The sequence below is a fragment of the Mustelus asterias genome, chromosome 12 (assembly GCF_964213995.1).
Source record: "Mustelus asterias chromosome 12, sMusAst1.hap1.1, whole genome shotgun sequence".
Lineage (NCBI taxonomy): Eukaryota > Metazoa > Chordata > Chondrichthyes > Carcharhiniformes > Triakidae > Mustelus > Mustelus asterias.
In genome coordinates this window covers 36,890,475-36,914,438 of record NC_135812.1, presented here as the reverse complement: position 1 = coordinate 36,914,438, position 23,964 = coordinate 36,890,475, and positions in this window count along the sequence as shown.

The following is a 23,964-nucleotide window of genomic DNA, read 5'->3' as shown; positions in this document are numbered from 1 at the left end:
GGCAAAAAGGAGTAATGAAATTAAGGTAATTAATATCAGTAGAGAAAAAAGTATTGGAGAAACCCAAGGGACTAAACTCCAACAGATCTCCAGGTCCTCAATAGCCCATTTTAAAACCCTAGGGTTTTAAAATAATTATCTGTAGATGTTAGATGTGCTAGCAATGATTTTGAAAAATTCTTTTGATTCAGGAAAGATCCCTTCAGATTTGAATTTGGCAAATGTAACAATGCTTTTCCAGAAATAAGGGAGAGAGAAAACAGGGAACTACAGCCTAGTTATCCTGACATTTGTATTGGGAAAATGTTGGAATCTATTATTAAGGAAATTTAAGGAAATACACTTATAAGAGTATAGAATGATTAGAACAAATCAACATGGTTTTACAAAACGGAAATCGTGTTTGATAAATTTATTAGAAGTTTTTGAGAATATAACTGGTAAGGTAAATAAAGGGGAACCAGTAGATATATATGTCTGTATTTTCAAAAGGTATTCGATAAGGTGCCGCACAAAAGGTTTATAGACAAGATAAGGGTATGAGGATAATATATTAGCATTGATAGAGAATTAGTTAATAGACAGGAAGCATACAGTGGACGTAAATAGCGCATTTTCAAGTTGGCAGGCTGTGACTAGAGGAGTGCCACAAAGATCAGTGCTGGCACCTCAGTTATTTGCAATCTATATTAATGGTTAGAGGAAATGACATAGAGTAATATATCTAAGTTTGTTGATTATACAAAGCTCGGTGTATCAATAAACCGTGGGAGGGTGCAACGAGGCTGCAAAGTTATATATACAGGTTAAGTCAGTGGACAATAAGATGATAGATGGAGTATAGGTGTGAGGTTATTTATTTTAGTTGTAAGAATCTAAATACACAATATTTTTATATCATTTTAAACTTGTAAATTTTATGGTTAAAAAGACTTGGAGGAGCATGGACTAATCTAGAAGGTCAACATGGATTTGGAAAGGTCCACATAAGTACCCGTAGGATATTTAGTGATGTGAACCAAACTGAAAATCCTAGCTATACTTAAAACTTGCTTGATTAGACCATTAAACTTATTTGCAAACTTATGTTTTTAATTCCATAAATCTGGAAATTGGAGTGAATTGGTGAACTTACCAAAAGCATTTACAAACAAAATATTTATTTGCAACAATTCTTCTCAGTGTTAGAACCCCAGCAATCCTGGAATCAATATTGTTGACCTTTTTCACATGTAGTCTGACTTATTCCCTTCCATAAAACATACAATACTTTCAGGGGAATCTTTTTTTAAAGGATATCAGCTCTGGGTTTTTTTGAGAATTGTGGTTACAGTTCTGTATTCTGTCCACTAGATGAAGCTAAACAATAATTATTACTGCTGAAATTTACGCAGAGCTGAAAATAATTCATTTTTGTCTGTTTACGTGTGAGAAATATGCTTGTTGGAAATGGTATTTGTTCTTGAATTTTAATTATTATCAATTTTAAGTATTAATAACTCAGGTATAGCTTGAGGCAAATCAAAGTAAAGCTGCATACACACTGCTGCAGCAAACCACTCCCAAATCATTTATTGTATATATTAAGTGCAGAATTAAATGTTTTTTACTGTACCAAAAGTGCACCTTAACTCCAATCTCTGAACACCCCCTGTTAAACCAATACAACACTTCCATTTCCCAAACTTTTCTTCCCTGTGGTCTTTGAGTAAGATTGCCAATTTAGTGTTAAATTATGGGTAATTTCGTGTCATGTACTTGCGTGCACTAGGGACTGAATTGAAACTGTTCCAAACTAATTTATCATGGGATTCTTAGTTTGCAGAGAGGAAACTTTCATTCCGTTGTTCTTGGTTGGATTCAAATGCAGATTCCAAAGATGATAATCTTGTATTGTGAGCTGCTGCATCAATCAACCCTTTCCTTACAGCAGTTGTAGTCAGTCAGCTTCTGGCCTTTGACAAAAGATTATCTAGCACTTTTTCTTTTACCCTAGAAAAGATTCTTTCCTCAACTGGGTGAGGTTTCACAAGGATTTTGAACCTTATTGGAGGATTGTTACTAAATTTCAGAGACATGACTTCCACAATCATGTGATTGATTTAAGTTGGGTGGTGTCACAATGGAACTCAACAAGAAATCAGTGTTACATTTTGGTGTCAGTAAATGAAATGTGCTTCCTGGAGATTTTTAAGTAAACAGAATTTCTATCAGAGTCAGGAAGCAGTAAATTGTTAGTAATTGAAGACAAAAAGGATTTTTAAAAAAAGAACAATGGGTGGAATTTTACAAGATTTTTTCTAAGTGTCCAGCTAGTCTGAAAATGGGAGAGTTCTTGATCTGTTATTCGGGCGAGTTTTCATGCCCAATCTTATGCACTCTGTTTCTGAAATTTTGGACTCGTCCGTTTCTGGCCACAAAAGGCAGTGGGCAGGGCTTAACTCACCCAACCGCCTGCAGCTGAGACCGGAACCACAAACTGCACATATGCAGAGAAAGTGAAAAATAAACTAACTCTCTTGGCAAAACTCTCTTGGGCCGGATACAGCCTCAGCCTCCCCCCAACATTACTGACTCCCTTACCCCCCCGTCCCCAATCCCCCTGGACCAACTTGCACATGGCCCCCACATCACTCCTTGGTCCCGATGGCTGTCTGATGTGACCTCTCTCTCCCTTGCCCCTGATCATCACAGAGTCACAAATTCCAGTCCTGCCCCATTAGCACACCTGCAAGTGCTGATTTGGCTTCCCCTACATGGTAACAAGGCAAACTGCATTAAACTTGCTGGAAATCTTTAACGGGCACTTAACTCACGCAAACTGCTTGCAGCTGAACTGCCCTAACAAGGGGTAGCTCCATAAAACCCCCAAAGATAGACAGGCAATGCAGAAAGGAATGGCCTCCAGGAAGTCAACACTCAGATTATCGGAATCAGACTGGGACATGTTGCTGGAGATAAAGTGGGACATCCTCTTCCCCCCAGCAGGACATTGTCCGAGAGGAAGTGATGCAAGTGTAGCCTGGGAGGCTGTGGCCATGTGTTTCAGTGCCAGGGAGAACTGGGAAGCAGTGCTGGAATAAAATGAATGACCTAATCTGGACAGCAATGGTAAGTATTTAACCTCATCTAGCATTTTTCCCCTAAATAACCCCTAGATTTCCCACTTGCCCTCTGAGGGTCACCTGTCACCTCCTAATACCCTGCAGGACTTGTGCCATCAGATATTTCATGGCTCCTTCTGTCCCCACAGGAGAAGAATGCCCATAACTGCTGTGAGGGGACAATGACAGGGGGTAGTGAATCTGACCTCTGAGTCCTCACTCCCTTTGAGGAGTGGGCACTGGAGCTTGTGGGAGATGAGGGAATGCAGACCATTAGCGACAGCATGGTCGGGCTGCAGCATAGAAGTGATCACCTGCTAATCCTCCACTTTATGGAGAAATGTCAAGTAAGTTGCATGCAGCCCAGATTCCTCCCCCTCCCTTGCATTTAACATTGTGTCCTGTGTTGCAGGAAGGGATCCTGATGCGCCTGGGCCATCTAGCATCACAGCTCAACTCCGAGGACTCCTCGGAGGAAATTGGTGAAGAGATCTCTGAGGCTGGCACCAGTTTGGTGTCATCTTCCACCTTGCAATTCACCATCCCAGAGATTCTCACATCGGTGGGTCAAGTTAGTGGTGAGGCATCTGGGTCACTCTCTGGTGTGCAGGACAGGCCTGACAGCAACACTGCACTGGCTGAGAGGCTGTTGAGAGGAGTCCCAAAGCTTTCAGATGGACCATGGTTCCCAGGCCAACACTGCAAGGGTAGTGGCAGCGGTGGAAAGCCTGGGGCAGGTGATCCGAACCATGAGTGGCAGGTTCCAACCGATGGCCAAGTCGCAGCAGGCCACGGTGGAGTCCCAGAGGGCCACAGCCCAGTCACAGCAGGACACAGCTGAGGGCCTCAACATGCTTCTCGAGATTCTGCGGCCCATGGCTGAGAGGCTCGAGAACTTGGAGTAGACCCAGCGAGACAGTGCTGAGACACAGTGGGTTATGGCTGCAGCCTTTGAGAATGAGGCCCAGTCACACAGGGCCATGGCTGAGGTGCTGCAGAGTGTGGCCCAGTCTCAGAGGGCACTTGCTGCGGCCATTGAGAGGTGGTCGCTGACTCAGGTGGCCATTGCAGAGGGCTCGACCACCATGGCTAGAACGCAGGTGGTTCTCCAGGAGTGGCAGGGCTAGATGACACAGGAACTTCTGGAGCTCACTGTAGAAGTACCACTGTCCCATGGAGGGGCCCACAGGAACCCCAAGGGAGGAGGAAGGGCTCGAACCCATGCTGGGGTCTTCCAGCCAGGAGACTGCAGTTGTGGCTACAACTTCTGACTCTCCCTTTCCTGATACTGGGGCATCTCGGTCAGTGGGATGAAGAGGATGTCATGGATACGTCCCAGACACCTGGAAGCCGGTCAGGGTCCAGGCCCCCCAGAGGACACTTGCCACGGGCATCACAGGCCACAGAGTGTGGTAGGCAGCTGGCCACCACCTCCAATGTACATTTTGGGGAGACACCGAGACATCGTGATTGGCCATGTAAAGTTAAGTTGTAGCGGCACTAAGATTGCATGGATGAAGGGCAGCACTAGGTAGACAGAGTATTTATACACTTTAATGTTTCCTGTTCACGTGTTTAATGTTCGCATTTATCAATAAGACACTTTTATTGTCACCAATAAATGTTATTTCACCACCCGGCTGTGACTAATTTACCTCTAACAGGAATGTTCTTACCCTGGCAGTCACCGGTGGGACCCTTCATGTTGAAGTCCGTGGGGGAGGCCCCTCAAAGCTGTCACTGAGAAAATGAAGGCACTCAAATAAATCGCTGGCTACAGTGGGTCGCATGCATTAGCAGTGACTTAAGGCACCTGCCATGGTATTCCCAGAACCCACGAGAGATTTTTCCCACCTCACCCACTCCAGGGCCCTGTATGGGGGTTTACTGATCCATTCCCCAGATGTGGGCCCAGGTACCAGTGTGCATGCAGAACACAAGTAGGAGTCAGACTACTTTGCACCAGGCCACCATCACAATGGTGCTTAGCGAGTCATCATCACTCTCCTGTCTGCCAAAGAAACTTGCTAACACAACGTACCCAGACCTACCACTCTGGTGTTACAGTGTTGCAGGAAATTGTAGGACTCTGGCGGGGGTGTCAACACTGCCTCCTATTGCCCAAAGCGAGTGTTGATCCAGGCCTCCCTCACCGCTCTTGCATGCCTGACCCTCGTTGCTGCCAGCCCTTCAGCACCTGGGTGGTTTGCTGCTCCTCCTCCTCCTTCTGCTCAGCGACCTTCTCCCCAGCGACACCCGGCTTGTTGTCCTCCACGTTCTCCTCCTCAAGAAGGTCTCCACGCTGCTCCAAGGCAGAGCACACCGCCACAATGCGGGACAATATCTGGGGGCTATATTGGAGAGCCCCACTAGTGTTCCAGGCACGTGAACCACATCTTGAGGAGCCCCATGCACTGCTCCACTATTGAACGGGTGGCAACGTGGGCCTCATTGTATTGGGTCTCCACCTCAGTCTCAGGCCTCCGCACAGGTGTCATCAGCTAAGTCTGAAGTGGGTCACCCATGAGCCATCTTTGCACCCTTGGCTCCTCCTCAAAGGCTTCCAGGATATCCGAACTCCTCAATTTGAAGCTGTCAGGGTGTCTGGCACAGATATGCATGATGTTGAGCCGATGGTCACACACAAATTGCACATGCTAGTCAAAGAGAAAAAGGAAGCATTTGTCAAGGCTGGGAACACACAAAGCAAGTGTGGAATACAAGGAAAGTAGAAAGAAACTTGAGCAAAGAGTAAGAAGAGCTAAAAGGGGTCATGAAAAAGCATTGGCCAGCAGGATTAAGGAAAATCCCAAGGCTTTTTACACATATATAAAGAGCAAGAGGATTGGCCCACTTAAGGACAAGGGAGAAAATCTGTGTGGAGCCAGAGGAAATGGGCGAGGAATTAAATGAGTACTTTGCATCAGTATTTACCAAAGAGAAGGACTTGGTGGATGATGAGTCTGGGACAGGATGTGTAGATAGTTTGAGTCATGTTGAGATCAAAAAGGAGGAGGTATTGGGGTTCTTGAGAAACATCAAGGTAGACAAGTCTCCAGGGCCTGATGGGATATACCCCAGAATACTGAGAGGAAATTGCTGGGGCCTTGAGAGAAATCTTTGTATCCTCACTGGCTACAGGGGAGGTCCCAGAGGATTGGAGAATAGCCAATGTTGTTCCTTTGTTTAAGAAGGGTAGCAAGAATAATCCAGGTAATTACAGGCCGGTGAGCCTTACGTCAGTGGTAGGGAAATTATTGGAGAGGATTCTTCGAGACATGATTTATTCCCACTTGGAAATAAGTGGACGTATTACTAAGAGGCAACATGGTTTTGTGAAGGGGAAGTCATGTCTCACAAACTTGATGAAGTTTTTCGAGGAAGTGACGAAGATGATTGAGGGTAGGGCAGTGGATGTTGTCTACATGGACTTCAGTAAGGCCTTTGACACGGTCCCTCATGGCAGACTGGTGCAGAAGGTGAAGTCGCATGGGATGAGAGGTGAGCTGGCAAAGTGGATACAAAATTGGCTCGGTCAAAGAAGACCGAGGGTAGCAGTGGAAGGGTGCGTTTCTGAATGGAGGGCTGTGACAAGTGGTGTTCCTCGGGGATCAGTGCTGGGACCTTATCTGTTTGTAATATATATAAATGACTTGGAGGAAAATGTAACTGATTTGATTAGTAAGTTTGCGGATGACACAAAGGTTGGTGGATTTGCGGATAGCGATGAGGACCATCGGAGGATATAGATCAGTTGGAGACTTGGGCAGAGAGATGGCAGATGGAGTTTAATCTGGACAAATGTGAGGTAATGCATTTTGGAAGGTCTAATATAGATAGGAAATATACAGTAAATGGCAGAACCCTTGGGAGTATTGATAGGCAAAGGGATCTGGGTGTACAGGTACACAGGTCACTGAAAGTGGCAATGCAGGTGGAGAAGGTAGTCAAGAAGGCATACGGCATGCTTGCCTTCATTGGCCGGGCCATTGAGGACTTAAGGACAAGGGAGAAAATCTTACTGATATTTATGTGGCAGTGGTCTAGTATGTTTGGGCCTCTGGTGTAACAGGAGACGTGTTGGTGGTAACTTGGTAGTACACACTTGAGCTTGGCCGGATTGAAGTCCCTGGCCAAGATGAACAAGGCCTCGGGATGTTTCGTCTCGAGGCTATTCATAGTTGTGTATATTTCATCCAGTGCGATCTTCACGTCCACATGGGGTGGGATGTAAACTGCCGTCAGGATAATGAAGGTGAACGCCCGCGGAAGGTAGTAGCGGCGGCATTTTAGCATCAGGTATTCTAGGTCTGGGGAGCAGAAACTTGTCAGTGTTGCTACGTCTAGGCACCATGAGGTGTTAATTGGGAAGTAGACCTCACCTTTACTAGCCTTGCCTGAGGCCACTGTATGGTCCATTCGGTGGATTGAGAAGTCCTCTGATTATAGGGTGCAGTCCGGTGAAGCAGGAGTGAGCCATGTCTCCGTGAAACAGAGTACACAGCAGTCCCTCAGTTCTCTTTGGAAAGTGAGTCTGGCTCTAAGTTTGTCTAGCTTGTTTTCCAGAGATTGGACATTTACAAGCAATAAGCTGGGGAGGGGAGCCTTGGGACTGCATTGTTTCACTCTCGCCTTCAGGCCTGCACGTTTTCCATGCTTCCTGGAGTGACTGCTTCAGTGAGCCTGGGAGACGGTGAGAGTAGTTTGCGGTGTTAAGGGCATAGTTGCCTCCAATGAGGTTCTTCGTTCTGGTCGGTGTGGAGGATTTGTTGCCTCGCTTGCAGTCCTTGCGTTGGTAGATGGGTCTGTGTGGTTGGGTGTTCCAGGTCGCTGCCGGTCTGGTGCAGAAGGATATCCAGACCATGCTCCGGCATGGACGGGTCGAAGGCCAGTAAGTGGATGACATCCCTGGGATCGCAGTTGCAGATGAGCCAGTGGTCGGGTCCATGTGTTGGGGTCTGCTGGGTCACTTCCAGGTCGGGGTCTTCCTTTGGAGGTTGGAGGATCTCTAGACCTACGAGTAAATTTTAAGAGTATTAGTGATTGTTAGGCTGTAGGACTTAATTTTTAGGAGCGTGGGGCGATTGTGGAAGGATGGAATGGAGAGTGTGATTGGAGCCTGCAGGAGGTCGCAACTCTCCAGGTCAGAGGGGTTGGAGGCTGGGGGGAAGAGGGTTCCAGCCTCAGGGATGCAGGTCTGGTCATTGGAGACCAGTAGAGTGAAGGTCCTCGCTCCCGCAGCATTTTCCTGAGCTCTAGAAGTCTTCCAAGTGTAGGCCCAGGCTTCTAGTAAGCACCATCTCCCTGCACAAGGGGACGTACATCTAGTGGAAGAAGAGAACGAATGACCTCCTCCATTCAGCCAAGGTAAATCTCTCTCTTCTAACACCCCTATGCATCCAGCACACATCCACAGGGAGTGCATTCACTGTCAGTTCAAGGGACACCACCACTCGCTCTCCCACACCCTTCCTCACCTCCACTATGGCTCCTCTCCTTATCACATCCCTGCTCCCAACCACACATGCCAGGCACCTTACCATCTGACCTGGCACACGGCCTGTTTACACTCTCCCCAGCCATTCTCTTTCAGGACAAGCTGGCTCCTAATAAAATGGAGATAGCACAGATAGATGGAGAAATGGCAGAGTTAAAAACCCTCTCTCAGTTCAAGGAGAGAGCTTTCCAGCTGGCTGGGGTGGAAGAGGAACACTCCTGCACCAAAGGTGAAGTGAGCAACAAAAAAACAAATGAGAAACCACAACACCATAATCCATTTTGCCAGCCTCACATGAGCTTCCTCCCTTATGTCCCTGCCAGGCACGAATGCTATTCCCCTTCACTTGCAGGCACATCAGAAGAGCAGCCCAGGCAGCACCTTCGATGAGTTCTTGGACATCCAGAGAGGAGAATCTTCACAGCTGTCACCCATCTAAGCAAGGAGTTAAAGATGACATGAAAGAAAACATTAAGGCATATCATATTGCAAAGATCAGTGGCAGGCTGGAGGATTGAGAATTATTTAAAGACCAACAGGGTTACTTAAAAAAATTAGAGGAAAATACAAAAATAGACAGCAAAAGATTCTAGAAGTATATAAAAAGGAAGAGAGTAGATAACGTCAATGTTAGTATCTTGGAGGACAAGACTGGGGAGTTAATAATGGGGAACACAAAGGCCAGAGACACTAAATCAATATTTAGCTTTGTTGGAGGACACGAGAACCATTTCAATAGTCATAGGTAGTGCAGAGGTTGGTGAAAAGGAGGAAGTTAAACTATCACCACAAGTAGGGAAAATGTACTGAGCAAGCTATTGGGTTTAAAACGAAACAAGTCCCCAAGGCCTGGTCTTAAAGGAAGTCATGATGTGGAGATGCCAGCGTTGGACTGGGGTAAACACAGTAAGAAGTTTAACAACACCAGGTTAAAGTCCAACAGGTTTATTTGGTAGCAAAAGCCACACAAGCTTTCAGAGCTCCAAGCCCCTTCTTCAGGTGAATGGGAATTCTGTTCACAAGAATTAATCAATTATTCACGTAAATTGAGTCTGTGTCTTTATATGCCCTGTTGTGAACAGAATTCCCACTCACCTGAAGAAGGGGCTTGGAGCTCCGAAAGCTTGTGTGGCTTTTGCTACCAAATAAACCTGTTGGACTTTAACCTGGTGTTGTTAAACTTCTTACTTAAAGGAAGTAGCAGCAGAGATAGTGGAAGTATTGGTAATAATATTCCAAAACTCCTTGGATTCAGAAAGGTTCCAGTGGATTGGAAAAAGGCTCCTGTTCCTATTTGGGAAATTAAAAGCTGCACTTTAGTGCATTGCTGCAACAGGAATTGGCTGAGTCAGCTCTCAACTGAACTTGGCTGTTTGTTTGTACAACTAGCTAAAACCAGTCCCAGGGCCTTGTAAGTTGTGCCTATAAAAACAGGCCTCAGAGTGCTATTTTGACTGAGAGGAGTGCTTTTGGAGTTAGGTGAACACAGCAGAGGCTACAAGGGAGAGTGTTGATTGGTAAGTGTTGTTTTTTCTTTTTGCTCTTTGCATTGTAGTTGTTGTTCACTACAATAGTGTTTCTGTGTAATTTCTGTGGTTTATAGTTTGAAAAGGTTATGTTCGGTAGTAACAAGGAGCAGGAAAGAAGGGCCCTGGAAAATTGAATATAATCTGAAACAAAACACCTTTCAAAAGTTTAATTTAAAGGGGTAAGACATGACAGGAGAGCTCCATGCTGTGGTTTGTTCCTCTTGCTCCATGTGTCAGGCTGGGGACAGTTCCAGTTCCCTGGGTAAGCATGTGTGCAGGGAGTGTCTCCAATTTCAGAGCTGGAGTGGTGGCTGGAGACACTGTGGAGCATCCGCGAGTCAAAGAGAATCATGGATAACACGTATAGAGAGGTGGTCACACTACAGGCTCAGACTCCGGAGGCAGGAAGGGAATGGGTGACACAGCAAGAGAGATAGGCAGGTAGTGCAGGAATCTTTGGCCATTCCCCTGCAGAACAGAATTACGGCTTTGGATATTGTTGAGGGGAATGAGTTCTCTGTGGAGGGCAGCAGCAGCCAAACCCGTTGCACCACAGTTGGTTCTGCTGCAGAGTGGAGGGGTAAAAAGTGTGCCAGTGCAATAGTTATAGGGGATTCAATTGTAAGGGGAATAGACAGGTGTTTCTGTGGCCGCAAACAAGACTCCAGGATGGTATGTTGCCTCCCTGGTGCTAGGGTCAAGGATGTCTCAGAGCGGCTGCAGGACATTCTGAAGGGGGAGGGCAAACAGCCAGTGGTCGTAGTACATGTTGGTACAAACAACATGGGTTAAAAAAAGGATGAGGTCCTAAAAGCAGAATACAGGAGCTAGGAAGAAAGTTAAGAAATCAGATCTCAGGATTACTACTGGTGCCATGTGCCAGTCAGAGTAGAAATGACAGGATATATTGGATAAATACGTGGCTGAAGAGGTGGTGTCAGGGAGAGGGTTTCCGATTCCTGGGGGAGGTGGGACCTGTACAAATTGGATGGGTTACACCTGGGCAGGACTGGGACTGATGTCCTAGGGGGAGTGTTTGCTAGAGCAGTTGGGGAGGGTTTAAACTAATATGCCAGGAGAATGGGAACCTATAAGGAGGGAGCAAGGACAAAATGTGGGGAGAATGTTCCAACTACATCAAAAATCAGAAAAAATTAAAAGGAAGGAGAATTCGGGAGATGTTGTTAATGGAAGTGTTAGAATTCAAAAAGAAGATACAAAAACCAGCATAAGGGCACTTTATCTGAATGCTCCTCTCATTTGAAACAAGGTAAATGAGCTGACGGCACAAATCATGCGAACAAGTATGATTCGGTGGCCATTACAGAGGCAGAGACTGGGAGTTAAAGATCCAGGGGTATCAGACTGTTCAGAGGGAACGACGGGAAGACAAGGGAGGTGGTGTAGTTCTGTTATTTAAGGATAACATCAGGGCGGTAGTGAGAGATTATCTAGGTTCTAAGGAAAAAAAGTTGAATCCATTGGGTGGAAATGAGGAAAAAGTCACTGATAGGCGTAGTCTATAGGCCACCAAATAATATCATGATGGGGCGAGAAATAAATGGTACAGCAATTATCATGGGGGATTTTAATCTACATATGAATTGGTCAAACCAGGTCAGTCAAGGCAGCCTTGAGGAGGAATTCATAGAATGTATCTGTGATAGCTTCCTTGAAAAGTATGTAATGGAATCTACAAGGGATCAAGTTATTGTAAATCTGGGCCTGTGTAATGAGACAGGAATAATTAATGATCTTGCAGTTAGGGATCCTCTCGTGAGAAGCAATCATAGTATGGTTGAATTTAAAATACAGGTGGAGCGTGAGAAGGTAAAATCCAATACCAGTGTCTTGTGCTTAAGCAAAGGAGACTACAAAGGGATGAGGGAGGCGTTGGCTAAGGTAGACTGGGAGCAAATGCTTTATGGTGGGACAATTGAGGAACAGTGGAGGACTTTCAAAGCGATCTTTCACAGTGCTCAGCAAAAGTGTATACCAGTGATAAGGAAGGACTGTAGAAAAAGAGATAATCAGCCATGGATATCAAACTAAAAGAAAATGTTTACGAAGTGGCAAAGATTAGTGGGAACCAAGCGGATTGGGGAATCTTTAAAGGTCAACAGAAAGCCACGAAAAAAGCCATAAAGAAAAGTAAGATGGATTGAGGGTAAACTAGCTCAGAAGATAAAAACAGATAGCAAAAGTTTCTACAAATATATAAAACGAAAAAGAGTGGCTAAAGTAACCATTGGTCCTTTAGAGGATGAGAAGTGGAAATGAGAAAATAGCTGAGGCATTGAACAGGCATTTTGTGTCAGTCTTCAGAGTGGAAGACACCAATAACATGCCAAAAATTGATGACAGGAAGGCTATGGCAGGTGAGGACCTAGAAACTATCATTATCACGAAAGAGGTAGTGTTGGGCAAGTTAATGGGGCTAAAGGTAGACAAGTCTCCTGTTCCTGATGGAATGCATCCCAGGGTACTGAAAGAGATAGCGGGAGAAGTAGCAAATGCACTAGTGGTAATGTACTAAAATTCACTGGACTCTAGGGTGGTTCCTGCAGATTGGGAAAACAGCAAATGTGACGCCACTGTTTAAAAAAGGAGGTAGACAAAAGGCAGGTAACTATAGGCCAGTTAGCTTAACTTCTGTAGTAGGGAAAATGCTTGAATCTGTCATCAAAGAAGAAATAGCAAGACATCTGGATATAAATTGTCCCATTGGTAAGACGTAGCATGGGTTCATGAAGGGAAGGTCATTTTTGACTAATTTGGTGGAATTCTGAGAACATTATATGTGCAGTGGACAGTGGGGAACCTGTGGATGCGGTGTGTCTGGATTTCCAGAAGGCATTTGACAAGGTGCTGCACCAAAGACTGCTACATAAGATAAAGGTGCATGGTGTTGGGGGTAATGCATTAGCATGGATAGAGGATTGGTTAACTAACAGAAAGCAAAGAGTGGGGGTAAATGGGTGTTTTTCTGGTTGGCGATCAGTGACTAGTGGTGTGTCTCAGGGATCAGTGTTGGGACTGCAATTGTTTACGATTTACATAGATGAGTTGGACCAAGTGTGTGTCAAAATTCGCAGATGACACTAAGATGAGTGGCAGAGCAAAGTGTGCAGAGGATGCTGTAAGTCTGCAAAGGGATATAGATAGTCTAAGTGAGTGGACGAGGGTCTGGCAGATGGAGTACAATGTTGGTAAATGTGAGGTCATCCATTTTGGTGGGAATAACAGCAAAATAGACTATTATTTAAATGGTAAAAAATTGCAGCATGCTGCTGTGCAGAGGGACCTAGGTGTCCTTGTGCAAGATTCTCAAGGAGGTGCAGCAGCTAATTAAGAAGGCAAATGGAATTTTGTCCTTCATTGCTAGAGGGATGGAGTTTAAAAATAGCGAGGTTATGTTGCAGCTGTATAAGGTGCTGGTGAGACCACACCTGGAGTACTGTGTACAGTTTTGGTCCCCTTGAGAGAGGATATACTGGCACTGGAGGGGGTGCAGAGGAGATTCAGTAGGTTGATTCCGGAGTTGAGGGTTGGCTTATGAGGAGAGACTGAATAGACTGGGGCTATACTCATTGGAATTCAGAAGAATAAGGGGAGATCTTATAGAAGCAGGGAAGTTGTTTCCACTGGCAGGTGAAACTAGAACTAGGGGGCATAGCCTCAAAATAAAGGGGAGCAGATTTAGGACTGAGTTGAGGAGGAACTTCTTCACACAAAGGGTTGTGAATATATGGAATTCTCTGCCCAGTGAAGCAGTTGAGGCTACCACATTGAATGTTTTTAAGGCAAGGATAGATACATTTTTGAACAGTAAAGGAATTAAGGGTTATGGTCAGTGGGTGGGTAAGTGGAGCTGAGTCCACGAAGAGATCAGCCATGATCTTATTGAATGGGGAAGCAGGCTCGAGGGGCCAGATGGCCTACTCCTGCTCCTAGTGATTATGTTCTTGTGTAATACTGCAGGTCAAAAAAGGGAGAAAGGCAAAAAGTAGGATACTATAGACCAGTTTAACGTCTGCTGTAGGAAAACCGTTAATCTATTATTAAGGAAGTGGTAATGGGAGAGTTGGAAAGTCAAAAGGCAATCCATCAGAGTCAGCATGGCTTTATGATGGGTAAATCATGTTTGACTAATTTGCTGGAGTTCTTTGAAGATGTAAGAAGTGGATAATGAGGGTCCTGTTGATGTAGTGTATCTGGACTTCCAGAAGGATTTGATCCGGTAAGATCTCACGGGGTTGACGGTACTATATTAGATAGAGGATTGGCTAACCAATAGAAAGCAGAATGGGGATAAATGGTTTTTTTTCTAGTTAGAAAGTTGTGGTTTGCCACAGGGTTCAGTCCTTGGGCCCCAACTATTTACAATCCATATTCATGACTTGATGTGGGGATAGAATGTACCATAGCCAAATTTACAGTTCACACTAAAATAGGTAGGAAAACAGGTTGCAGTGAGGTAATATGAAATTTACATATGGATAGGTTAGTTGAGTGGGCCAAAATTTTGCGGATAGAATTTAATGTGGATAAGTGTGAGGTTATCTATTTTGGTTGTGTGGTGAACCATCGTTGGTTCCCACTAGATAGTACTGAGCCAGGGTCTGGCCAGTACTACAAGTATGTATATATGTTGCTGTTGGGGTTAGGGATGGGTTGTTCTACTTGTTGCTGTTGGGGTTAGGGTTGGGCTGTTACACCTTGTATTATAGTTATTATGGTACATCCCAGTCGGGCTCCGCCTCCTGGGAGAGGTATAAAGGTCACTGCTCTGTCTGGGACCCTTCAGTCTGGGATCGTGTACTATACTTAGTAGCTTCGTTGTAACAGTAAATAAAAGCCTTTATTTCCTGAGCATCTCAAGCCTCGTGTGTGATAACGCGCATCAATTTTATTTACTGTTAAGTAAGCTCTCGTCGTAAAAAAAAGACGATACAGAGAGTATGGAGCAGATGTTAAAACCGGAACGTCTTACACTGGATCCACGTGCGGCGGGCGCCTCTAACACCTGCGACCACTGGTTGAAATGTTTTGAGGACTGCCTGGCAGCCTCCGCAGCGGTCACCACAGACAATGACAGACTCCGGGTCCTCCATGCGAGGGTAAGCGACACCGTATACCTCGCGATCCGTGCGGCCACCGACTACACAAAAGCCCTCGAGCTTCTTAAGAAACGTTACATTAAACCGCCAAACGAAATGCATGCTCGATACCTCTTAGCCACTCGACGACGGCAGCCCGTCGAAACGACGGAAGAATACGCGAACGAGCTCCTACAGCTAGCCAGGGGCTGTAACTGCAAAGCAGTGTCGGCAGACCAGAATATGAACGACCTTGCTCGAGATGCGTTTGTGGCGGGAATCGGATCATCTTATATCCGACTCGGACTGCTGGAGCAAGGTAATCTTGACCTCACTAAGTCGATAGAACTAGCGGATACGTTGGAGACGGCCTCCAAAAGCCTAGTATTGTATCCTGAAGACCACGTGGAGACAACGTGGCAGGAGCAGTCGCTGATCCCTCCTCGTCCCTCGGGTTCGAAAAGCTGCATGATGGCGTGCCCACACTCGGGCCTGACGACGGCAGCAGCTCCGGGCAGCCCGCGGTGTTACTTCTGTGGGGGAGCGAAGCATACTCGGCAACGGTGTCCCGCTAAAGCTGTGTTGTGATCCGCCTGCGGTAAGAAGGGGCACTATTCGAAAGTATGCCGGTTTAAACTTACTTCTAGGAACAGCAGTGCGGCCTGCGACTCCCCGGAGCCCGGTTCTTCGTCATCGGCATCGTCGAGGGTTTCGTCCACGTGCGAGGCCAGGACGACGCCATTACAGTCGACGGAGTCGGAGATGCGTGACCACCAGGGGTCGCTGATTTTGGCGCCATCACCCACGTGCGACCTATGGGAGCGGCCATGTTGGTCGGCACCGACCGCGAACGAGCAGCAGGGGTCATCTTCGTCTATCTCAGCTGCCTGCAGTGGCGCTCACGAACCAATGGTGGCGTCGAGCATCCTTTACCAGGCCAAGCCTCATAGACTCGACAAGTCTAAGATGGACATTCAGGTAAACAACCATTTGATTTATTGTCTGTTTGACAGCGGGAGCACAGAGTTTTATTCACCCAGACGCTGTGAAGTGGTGTGGCCTCCAGATCCAACCTGTCAAACAGACAATTTCTATGGCACCGTGCTAGGGAGTTGCGTGGTAACTTTAACGGTGCAAGGCACGGTTTACGAGCGCTTCAAGCTCCTGGTGTTGCCGCACCTTTGTGCGCCAATACTCCTCGGACTAAATTTCATGGTCCACTTGAAGAGTGTAATCCTACAGTACGGTGGGCCACTCCCTCCGCTTTCAGTGGGAGAACAGCAGCTTCCAAATTGCCCAACGCGCCCCGCCTGTAGCCTCTCGACGCTGAAGATTACCACACCCTCCCTGTTCCAGAATCTTGTGCCAGGCTGCAAGCCCATCGTGACTAAGAGTAGGCGTTACAGCGCTGAGGATCGGATCTTCATTCGATCTGAAGTTCAGCGGCTCCTCAAGGAAAGGATCATACAACCTAGCGCTAGTCCATGGAGAGCGCAGGTCGTGGTGGTCAAGAGTGGGAACAAACCCCGGATGGTCATTGACTATAGTCAGACCATTAATAGATTCACGCAGCTGGATGCGTATCCCCTCCCACGCATATCTGACATGGTCAATCAGATTGCGCAGTACCGGGTGTTCTCCACCATAGACCTCAAGTCTGCCTACCACCAACTCCCCATTCGCCCAGAGGACCGACAATACACGGCTTTTGAGGCGGATGGTCGCTTGTATCACTTTCTCAGGGTTCCCTTTGGTGTCACCAATGGGGTCTCGGTCTTCTAGCGTGCTATGGACCGAATGGTGGACCAGAACGGGCTGCGGGCTACCTTCCCGTACCTGGATAACGTCACCATCTGCGGCCATGACCAGCAGGACCACGACACAAATCTCCTGAAGTTCCTACGCACTGCATCTCGCCTGAATCTGACCTACAACAGGGAGAAGTGTGTATTTCGTACGCGCCGTTTAGCCATCCTCGGATACGTGGTGGAAAACGGGGTCATTGGCCCTGATCCAGACCGTATGCGTCCCCTCTTTGAACTTCCCCTGCCCACTAGTGCAAAAGCACTGAGAAGATGCTTAGGCTTCTTATTATGCACAGTGGGTTCCCAATTACGCGGACAAAGCCCGTCCGCTCATCAAGTCCACCTCTTTCCCCTAACACCAGAGGCTCGATTGGCCTTTGATAGACTAAAAGCCGACATTGCAAAAGCCACGATGCATGCTGTTGATGAGTCCATCCCCTTTCAGGTGGAGAGCGATGCATCTGATTTCGCCCTGGCCGCCACACTTAACCAGGCGGGCAGGCCCGTCGCCTTTCTTTCCCGCACCCTCCAAGGCCCCGAAATTCGGCATTCAGCGGTGGAAAAGGAGGCCCAGGCCATTGTGGAGGCCGTCAGGCATTGGCGCCATTACTTGGCGGGAAAACGGTTCACCTTGATCACGGACCAGCGGTCCGTGGCGTTCATGTTCAATAACACGCTGAGGGGCAAGATCAAGAACGACAAGATCTTGAGGTGGAGAATTGAACTCTCCACCTATAATTATGACATCACGTATCGTCCAGGGAAACTCAACGAGCCCTCGGATGCCCTGTCGCGTGGAACATGCGCCAGTCTACAGGAGGACCGTTTGCAGGCTCTCCATAATGACCTATGCCATCCTGGGGTCACTCGGCTCTACCACTTTGTAAAAGCCCGCAATCTGCCCTACTCGGTGGAGGATGTCAGGTCCATAACGAGAAGCTGTCGGGTATGCGCGGAATGCAAACCGCACTTTTACCGACCTGACCGGGCACAATTAGTCAAGGCCACTCGTCCCTTCGAAAGACTGAGTGTCGACTTTAAGGGCCCCCTTCCCTCAACAGATCGGAATGTGTACTTCCTCAACATCATTGACGAGTACTCTAGATTCCCTTTTGTTATTCCCTGCTCTGACACATCCGCTGCCACGGTTATCAAGGCATTCCGTGATCTTTTCACCCTGTTCGGGTACCCCTGCTACATTCACAGCGATAGGGGCTCGTTGTTCATGAGCGATGACTTGAGGCAATACCTGCTCTCATACGGGATTGCCTCTAGTAGAACCATGAGCTACAACCCTAGGGGTAACGGACAGGTGGAACGTGAGAATGCTACAGTCTGGAAGGCTGTCTTACTGGCGTTGAAGTCAAAAAGCCTTCCAGTCTCCCGTTGGCAAGAGGTGCTCCCTGATGCGCTCCATTCCATACGCTCACTCCTGTGTACGGCAACCAACGCTACTCCCCATGAGAGGCTGTTTTCATTCCCTCGGAAGTCTTCCTCTGGGACCTCATTACCGTCTTGGTTGACGTACTCAGGACCTGTCCTCCTGCGGCGACATGTAAGGGCCTGCAAGTCCGACCCGTTGGTTGAACAGGTCCATCTCCTCCACGCCAACCCTCAGTATGCCTATGTGGCATACCCTGACGGGCGAGAGGACACGCTCTCGATCCGAGACCTGGCGCCAGCAGGGGACGTAGAAACCCCTGTCGCTCCCATACCCCCTGTTAGAAACCCCCCAACTATTGTTTCCCCTCCGGACATGGTGCGGGCAGCATCGGGACCATTACTTAACCCTTTTACTCCCGTGTACAGCTTGCCTGAGTCCAGAGGATGGTCGCCACTTCAGGGCGTGTCGGAACTCAACGGATTATCATCACCTCGGGGTCAACCGGCCCGTGAGACTGTGGAGGAACCGTTGGACATCGCCTTGGGGAGAACGCCACCGCGAGTGCCTACTCCGGGGTCATCACCGGTGTTGAGGAGGTCACAACGACGGTGCGGTCCCCTTGACCGTCTGAACTTATAGACTGATGACAAATTATTCTGTTTTTTTTGTACCCCGCTGGCCTTTGTCTTCAAAGGAGGGGTGAATGTGGTGAACCATCGTTGGTTCCCACTAGATAGTACTGAGCCAGGGTCTGGCCAGTACTACAAGTATGTATATATGTTGCTGTTGGGGTTAGGGATGGGTTGTTCTACTTGTTGCTGTTGGGGTTAGGGTTGGGCTGTTACACCTTGTATTATAGTTATTATGGTACATCCCAGTCGGGCTCCGCCTCCTGGGAGAGGTATAAAGGTCACTGCTCTGTCTGGGACCCTTCAGTCTGGGATCGTGTACTATACTTAGTAGCTTCGTTGTAACAGTAAATAAAAGCCTTTATTTCCTGAGCATCTCAAGCCTCGTGTGTGATAACGCGCATCAGGTTGGTCGGTCGAATAAAAGGTAACTTATTATTTAAATGGAGAGACACTTCAAAATGCTTCGATACAGAGGAATCTGGATGTCCTCATGCAAGAACTGCAGAAAGTTAGTGTACAGCCGGTAATAAGGGAAGAAATTGGAATTTTGGCATTCATTGCTAATGGAATAAAGTATAAAAGTAGCAAGGTGCTGTTGCAACTGTGTAGGGCATTGGTAAGACTGCACCTGGAGTACTGTGCACAGTTTTGGTACCCTTACTTGAGGAAGGATGTAAATGCATTGAAGGCAGTTCACAGAAGGTTAATTGGATTGATTCCAGGGATAAAGGCCTACATGAGTTTAGAAGAATGAGAGGAGATCTAATTGAAGTATATAAATGCTAAAGGGGATTGACAGGGTAGACATGGGTGTTTCCCCGTGTTGGATATTCTAGAATGAGTGGCCATAGTTTTAGGCTAAGGGGTGACAGATTTAAAATAGAAATGAGGAGGAATTACTTCACTCAAAGGGTTGTAAATCTTTGGAATTCTCTACCCCTTCTGTTGACACCTGCCTGCTACCCCTTTGTTCTGCCCTCTGTCTCAGTGCCTCCCTACACCACCCAGTGTGCAGCTGGACTCTGAGGCCTCCCAACACCGCCCTCCCCCTGCAAAGCAGCTAAACCCTCGCTCTCCAAACGCAATAAACTCCCCAACTTACAAACCACCCCCCATGCAGCACGACCCCTGTAGTTGGCTTCCTTCCAAGCTCTCCAATTCCTCTCTCCCCTTGGTCTTGGTGGCCAGTGGCAAACTGCGCGCTCACTCTGAATACCCTTTGGAAGTGAGCTTGCTAGTTTCCCATCTTTAAAAAGCTGCGTGACTTCATTTTGCTGGGGCCAGACTATTCAATGTCAGGGGAGGTTACAGCAGGGATGCCCTCTGATGAAATGATATTGAGGTTCCCAATGTGTCTGGGTGGAAAATGTTACATAAATGATGGTGTTCTGTCACATCATTCTTGGAGGTGGAGCTTAATAAAGGTTGCCCCTTGCTTTGAGGACCTGCAGTGGTGAACACAAAGATTGTCTCAGTTATGCACGATCATTTTTCCCATTAATGCATCAGACACGTCTCCTGTATGCCAAGTTGTCCATGCTAGATTGGAGTCTGAGATTCTTTGAAATTCCAGCCTGTGTCTCGCAGGATCATCCTCCTTCCTCCCCAACCATTTCTGCAGCCTCCTTTTCTGCGGGGATCTATATCGAAACATAGAAAAAGAAGAGGCCATTCAGCCCTTCAAGCCTGCTCCACCATTCGTTATGATCATGGCTGATCGTCCAACCTAATAGCCTGATCCCATCTTCCCCGCATAATCTTTGATCCCCTTCACCTCAAGTGCTATATCTAACTCCTCCTTGTCTGTTTTCAATGTTTTGGCTTCAACTACTTTCTGACCTAGTGAATTCGACAGGCTGACCACGCTCTGGGTGAAGAAATTTCTCCTCTCTGTCCTAAACAGTCTACCCTATATCCTCAAACTGTGACCTGGTTCTGGATACCCCCACCATTGGAAACCTCCTTCTTGCATCTATCCTATCTAATCCTGTTAGAATTTTGTAGGTTCCAAGACCCCCCCCCCCCCAAACTCATTCTTCTGAACTCCAGCTAATACAATCCTAACCAACTCAATCTCTCCCCATATGTCAGTCATGTCATCCCAAGAATCAATCTGGTAAACCTTCTCTGCGCTCCCTATGGAGCAAGAACATCCTTCCTCAGATAAGGAGACCAAAACTGTGCACAATATTTCCGGTGTCGCTTCATCAAAGCCTTGTATAATTGTATCAAGACATCCCTGCTCCTGTACTCGAATCCTCTCACTATGAAGGCCGACATGCCATTTGCCTTTTTTTACTGCCTGATGCACCTGCAAGACTTGGGTGGCCTCATACACCAGTCACTGAAGTAAGTACTACTTCAGTGACTGGTGTATGAGGCCACCCAAGTCTTGTAGCACATTCTTCTCCTCCCAATTTATGTCGATTTAGATGATAATCTGCCTTCCTGTTTTTGCTACTAAAATGGATAACCTCACATTTATCTAAATTATACTGCATCTGCCATTAATTTGCCCACCCACTCAAATTGTCCAAATCACACTGAAGGATCTCTGCATCCTCCTCACAGCGCACCCTCCACCCAGCTTTGTGTCATCAGCAAATGTGGAGATATTGCATTTAGTTCCCTCATCCAAATCCAAATCTATTTATATTTATTATATTTATATTATTTATTATATTTATAGATGGATTTGGGTATATATATTATATATAAATCCATCTAGGTAGAATAGCTGGGGTCCCAGCACTGTTCCCTGTGGTACCCCATTAGTCACTGCCTGCCATTTGGGGAGGAAAAAGACCTGTTTATTCCTACTTTGTTTCCTGTCTGCCAATATTTTGAGATATGGGCCATTCTATCCCTTTTTCATTGTTCCCTGATATTATGAGCTAATTTCTCCTGCCAGTAGTCAGATGAATTGTGTCATCCCAGTAGGTGAATAACCACTTTATGAGCATGCAGTCGGCAGCTCATGTGCCCTCCCTAATAGGTGTTCCACGCATACACTGTTCTACAAATGGTGCAGCTTTCATAGAATGAACTGGTTCCCACACAATCAGTCTACATGTTCCATCTGATGCTGAGGACTACAGCCCTTGTTCTAACTGTCTGGCATCCTTCTAGACTCTCACATTTACATTGCTTAATGCCCTTTACATAGTGCCACTTATCCTTGTGAAGCACTGGTCCTTCATCCTTTTTTGCATTACAACCAGTCACTCTTCTTTGGATTGTACAGCTGCCACCTTTGACCAGCTTGCATTGGTCAGGTGGGAGGACCTCCCGCTGCTATCACTGAGAAAACAGCACCTCTAGCCGTTCCCAGATGGCCGAGAGGAGAACCTGCCGGTCGGCATCACTGAACTGTGGGGCCATTTTTGCCTGCACTTGGACATTGCACAAAACATTTAATGGGGTTACAGCAGGTCATTGGGATTAACAGATGGTGAAAAATAACAGTAGAGTTAGGGATTAAATAGGACAATTCAGAAGTCGTGTTCCACTTAGAGAAGTTCCTTAAGATCAGGCAGATAAATGTTGCAGGATGGCAGGGAATGGTTGCCTGTCTGGATGTTGCTTAAATATGGGGTTAGGGCCTTTGACCCTGTGGGGTAGTCTGCCCTATCACATGATTGGCCAAGCTCCTTGACTAAAAATATCTAACTGACTGGCCGCAATGTGATCGTGTGTGTGGCAGCCATTCTGACTACAAGTAGAATTGCTACGCACTTCCTGTTCCACTGTTGAGACCCTAGGGCAAGAGAGATTTTAGTGAACCTAATTTCTTGTAGTGCAACAATATCACATCGAATCTTGTAAATTCTTTGTCGATCATGACTGCCTTGCATGTGTCATCAACCTGCAGAAGTTCATCGGTAAGACCAGGATATATGTCCTTATGTTCCAGTTTGCAGTGCAAAATACTGGCGTTTTCTTTGAGTTTGTTTCGCCTGGTACATAAATTAGGAACCCACATCAAGAAATTACACTAAGCTCCAAGCACACATTGAAGAAAAAAGGCCATGGCAGAACAGCACGTAACTATCTGAGTACTGCCCGATTTGAGGCAGACAGCAGCTATCCAATGAGACATGATGATCTCTCCCACCATTAGAAGTAATCCCCTGGTGTTCATGCTGTACACCATTTGAGAGAGAGCTTATAACCAGTAACTGTTTCTTCCTATGTTGTGCCAACATTAACCATGGAGCTGGAGTATCTCGTCCAGAGTGCAGGCCTGGATAAGTGGTATGGAGACAATAAGTTGCTCAAGGATCAGAACCTGCTCTTAGCATTGTTAGTATTGTCCATAGGAAAGGGTGAAATTAGTAGTGTTTGTTATCAACTCTGCTGCAAGAATTGCCAGAAAACTGCCTGATAGATGACAGATTATGGCCTGTAATCATAGAATCCTACAATGCAGAAGGCCATTCAGCCCATCGAGTCTGCACCAACTACAATCCCACTCAGGTGCTATCCCCATAACCCCATGCATTTTACCCTAGCTACTCCCCCTGACACGAAGGGGCAATTTTTAGCATAGCCAATCCACTTAACCCATACATCTTTGGAGCATGGGAGGAAACCAAAGCACCCAGAGGAAACCCACGCAGACACGGGGAGAACGTGCAAACCCCACACAGATAGTGACCCAAGCCGGGAATCGAACCCGGGTCCCTGGCGCTGTGAGGCAGTAGTGCTAACCACTGTGCCACCATACCACCCCTATGAGGGTTTGCCCCTATTCTGAGACACCCACAAAGCACTGATAGTTAGTGTCAAAAAGACCAAAGTTATGGGATAGTATGTAGAGACTCCACCTTCTATCAACACTAGCAACTTCACTCTGAAGGTGATTGATAACGTGGATCAGCAATTAACCTTGATGCTGAAGGACATAGCGATCAT